We start from the raw sequence: 4819 nt of genomic DNA, 5'->3' as shown, positions 1-4819 counted from the left end.
TATGGTTAATCCCTTTACCTAGACATAACATCATTAATATGTTGTGGCTGAGCCTTCCAATAATTTTATGCATAAATATATATGCTTTTTATTAAAATGGAGTTATACAATATATACCATTGTATGGCCCCTCTTGCTCACTCAGCCTTATGTCAGGACGCATTTCCTGGAAAATTAGGGGAAACCAAAATCATCATTTTTGATTGTTACGTAAGATTCCAGTGGATGGATGGCCAGTGATTAAATAGGAATTTAACCAACTTACTATGGCTGATATTTAGGCCATTTCTAAATTTTTTGCACTCCTGAATAACCATGCAGTGGGCATCCTTTTATGTCCCCCTTTCCATACATTTCTGCATATCTTTTTAAACATCACAAATAAGATTTGTTATCTGTCACCATGAGATGTCTGAATTTTCAATAAATTCTTGGACTGGTGGCTCATCTTCATGAGCTCATTCAATGTCAGCACTGGTCTCATCCCCAGTGGCTTGTCCAGAACGACTCCCTTTGCCGTGCAGCTCCATGAGCTTTCCCAACTCAAACTTGGGTTCCTTCAGCATTTTTATTGTCCCAGCAAAGACATCATGGAGTGGATAAATCGACTGGCCAGCCTTTTCTATGTCTTCTAATGCCATATGGAATTAATTTATTGGCCACTAATTTCAAGTCAATTGTCTGCACCTGTCATGATTTCCAACATCTTCTTCCAAATGTGGTGGACCTGTTGGTCCTGAGTGCAAGAGGGCTTCCAAATCTGATGTTGTGTTTTGTAGTAAAGCCAAAACAAAATAGATGAAGCAAATAATCATTGGCATTCTTGACATCAACATGAGCTTTAGTCATGGTCCGCCATTTTGTTGGCCATGGAGCACATTTTGTCACATGTAGGATTCATGCCATGGAAATTAGTCAGGCAGTATTTGCCCTGAACAGCCTCAGAATAAGCTTTAATTTTCTAAATGCAACTTCAACATTCTGCAGATCACAAGGCTCACTTCAAAAACACGACCCTGGAAGCCATCAGCAGTGATTTTAGTTCCTTGAGTTCTTGTGACTGGTATTTTTCCAATATTTCTTATATTGAACCTAGCAGATTTGTACCAATCTTTCTTAGAAAATGGATCAACCACTTTCTTCTTGGCTCCCTTTTTGCTGCCTCTCATGAAGGCACTGGTTCCTGCCAACCATCATGGAGTTGCTCAGGGAGCCAAGAGGGCTCTGCCTGTTTCTTCATAATAAATTAATTTAAGTAGAATTTCTGAGCCAAAGGGTATGTGTCTTTTAATGATTTTTTTTTTGATAAACGTTGCCAAGACAACTTTCAAAAAATGAGTATGTAGTTAAATTCTCATGAGAAGTATTTATGAGAAGACATCCTAATAGAAATTACTTGAAAAGCAGTGTGTGCTTGTGACAGGGCAATCAAACCAAACAGAAAACAAAGTGAAAGTTGTTGCTTTAATTTTCCTTTCTAGAGAAGGTCATGGTGTGACTGCGCTGATATCCGATCTCAATTTTTATCCAGTCTGGATCCTGCCAGGCTAACTGCACCCTCTTCATAAAATCTGCCTCCAGACTCTAAGCTCTGGGAGATCAGAGGCTTTAATATGCTGTGTCCATTTTGCACACTAGTGTCTATTTCAGGGCCTGGCACACAATGGACTTCTGTCATGTTTGTAGTTCATTGCTGTGTAAGAAATTATCCCCAAATTTGGCAGGTTAAAGTGATACATATTTACCATCTCAATTTCTGTGGTTCAGAAATCTGGGCGTGGTTTGGCTGGGCGGGTCCGGCTCAGGATCTCTCGCGAGATCGCAGCCAGAACATGAGTCAGGGCTGTGGTCTCATCTGAAGACTTGGCTGGGGCAGGAGGCTCCACTTCCAAGGTCATTCCATCACATGACTGGCAAGAGCCCTCAGTTCTTGTGATGTGGATTTTCTACAGGGCTGCTCACATGGTGGCTGGACTCCCAAAAGAGGTGGCAAGATGGAAGCTGGAGGCTCTTTTATGACCTAGCCTCACAATCCACACTCTGTTACCTCTGCAATATTTCCCTGGTTGCCTAGGTCAGTCTATTCAGGATGGGAAGGTTTTCTACCTAAGGACATTAATTCCCTCCAGACAGCAGGAATCGTTGGGAACCATCCTGGAGGCTGGGCCAACACATTTACTAAAATGAGCTGAGTGTATGATTGAGTGGATGACTCCTAGCCCCAGAACTAGAAGAGGCTAACAGTGCTCCCTATGTCTTCCAGGCCATCTGCATAAAGATGGGATAATTAGCTGAGAACTGAGTTTTAGACTACGTGGTGGACTTGCTGTAGAAGCTGCTGGTCTGAACATATCCTGCCTAGAATCGGGATGGGCAAGCAGAGGCTTACAACTGTCCAGGACATCTGGGAACTTTCCAGAGGGGCTGGGGTCTTATAGTTCAGGCCATAGGCTCAGAGAGAAGCTGGTTCTTGCCGCTCTAAGGAATGCCAGGCCTGCATGTCAGTCAAAGCAGGGTGGGTCATTTGGCCAAGGGAGGTCACTCTCATCATTGGAATACTCAGTAGTTTATGACCTCCATAAAGCTATTAGTCCTGGGAGATGAGGGGGAAAGTGGTTGCCAGCACCCTCTGCCTCTCCGGGGCCCATTAGCATCGAGGTTGTAAACTCGGTCTCGGGCCATGGGTGACTGCTTTTATTATCAATCAATTACTCGTGCTTGTCAGCAAGTCTTGAGCCTCCTACAAGCATAGAATGTGGCCAGATAACCATGGGTGACTCTGGGCAATTAAGGTCTACAATATAGGGCTCAGTTTCCCCATCTGTACTGTAAAAGGGGTGTCCTAAATCAGAGGCCCCCACACATCTCAATTCCCAAATCTATTTCCTTTCTCCCACTTCTGTTGTGTCTATTTCATGTTTTGTAATTATTTCTCGAGCAATCAGCATTCCTTAAAAACTTATTTTTCTTCTCCATTAATATTATTAAAGACAAGTGTCTTTATATAAAAAGGAGCACACAAAACTTACAATCCCAGATTCTGAGCACCACAGGCAGGTCTTCACCCAGGATGGATGAGGCCCCAGACAAATATTTTTTGCAGAGCCCTGTCTATGTAAACAATTGGAGTTACCTGAAATCAGCAGGTCTGGACAGTTTTGGTGGCCTGAGTCTATGAAAGAAATATCACACAGGCCTGTGGGGGTGGTCTGTACCCCAAGATGTCCTTCTGGAACTAGGGATGGCCATGGGGCCTGGTGACAACCCCAGAGTATGAGTCTGGGAGCTTCTCAAGGCATCTGGTTGGTTTCACACATGGGTCAGAGGGTCAGAGAGAGCCACAAAGTGGGGAGGTCATAGGGACCAGGACCCATGTAGGTCCGTCCAGACTCAGAGCACTCTGTTCAGAGAGCAGAGTCAGCCCTGTGCAGTCCCAAGCATCAGAGGAGACTTAGAACAAGGAAGGTAGTTCAAAGGATCGGGGACTGGGTTCAGGTCCTCTCTTGCTCAGATCTAAGGGCCGGAATGATCACTGGACAATCAGCATTTTCATGATGAGTTGTAAACGTTCTGGCCAAAACATGAAATGAACATATTTTTGTTCCTTTGTAAAGCCAAATCACTCTTAAAGGAACAATTTTGCTCCTGCAGTGGGAATCAAGAACCAAGAACCAAAGCTGAGGCTCAGTCTTGGTACCTTCTAGGACTACTGAGGACCAAACATTCCCATTGTTATACTCACTACTCTTCACGGAGCAACCGTTTTGCCCAAGACCCTTTGCACATACTATTTCTTTCTTTTTCCTTCCTTCCTTCCTCCCTTTCTTTCTTTCTTTCTTTCTTCCTTTCTTCCTTTCTTCCTTTCTTGGTTTTATTTATTTGAGAGAGAGAGAGAGAGAGAGCATGAGAAAGAGCACAAGTGGGGTGGGGAGGAGTAGAGGGAGAGAGAGAAGCAGGCTTCCCACTGAGTTGCGAATCTGACACAGGACTCAGTCCCGGGACCCTGAGATCATGACCTAAGCCAAAGGCAGAATCTTAACTAACTGAGCCAACGAGGCACCGCTTGCACGTACTATTTCTTAGCCTTTACAAGGATCCTGTGAGGGAGTCCCTCTTTACATATGCACAAACTGAGATTCACAGCAACTTCTTTAGGCATAAGAATTTGCAGGAGTTGTTAGCCTCTAAGAATTATTGTTTAATAATCGCATCCAACATTTACTGAAGGCTTTCTATGTTTTGAGCACCATACATGTACCAAGTTCCTAATTCTCACAACTATACATTGAGGTAGGAACTACCATCATCCCCATTCTACAGATGAGAGGATGGAGAGAAAGGTTATATCACAGGCCAAAATCATAGAGCTTGTGTGTCAAGGAGATAGGATTTGAATGCAGACCATCTAGCTCCAGCACCAAACCCTCACACTGCCTTTCTCCCCAACACTTCTCCAAGATTCTAAGCCAAAAAGTATCTAGTAAGCAGGTCTTCCAGAAGAAATGTGTGTGGGCACGCACGCTACTACTCAGCTTAGTCTTTGGAAGTAGAAAACTAGACTTTGAATCCTTGAGGGCAATTCATTCATTTCACCTCTCTGAGCCTCAGTTTCTTCCTCTGTAGGTTAGGGCTGATTTCATCTTCTTGGAGGATGCCGCAGAGATGACACCACATAGGGAGTTCAAGGTGAGGGGTTACTAGGGACCTGCTAGCTTTTCTACTCTTGGCCCAAATTACCCAAGGAAGTGAGGACAGTCTCATGGTAAGGACACCTTCACCGCATGTGGATGGTGGAATTAAGCTCCCAGATAAGCAGGTG

The 4819-nt window shown here is 44.1% G+C and overlaps 1 pseudogene; it reads right to left on the bottom strand.

The window, feature by feature from the left end:
• Window positions 1-398: 398 nt before the first annotated feature.
• On the bottom strand, window positions 399-1197 carry LOC111156333 (annotated as a pseudogene).
• Window positions 1198-4819: the final 3622 nt, after the last annotated feature.

This window comes from Enhydra lutris, unplaced genomic scaffold (genome assembly GCF_002288905.1).
Source record: "Enhydra lutris kenyoni isolate GAN:26980312 unplaced genomic scaffold, ASM228890v2 scaffoldscaffold46, whole genome shotgun sequence".
In the NCBI taxonomy this organism is placed as follows: Eukaryota; Metazoa; Chordata; class Mammalia; order Carnivora; family Mustelidae; genus Enhydra; species Enhydra lutris.
Note: the sequence above shows the minus strand (reverse complement) of the source record. Positions and strands in the feature narration are given on the sequence as shown.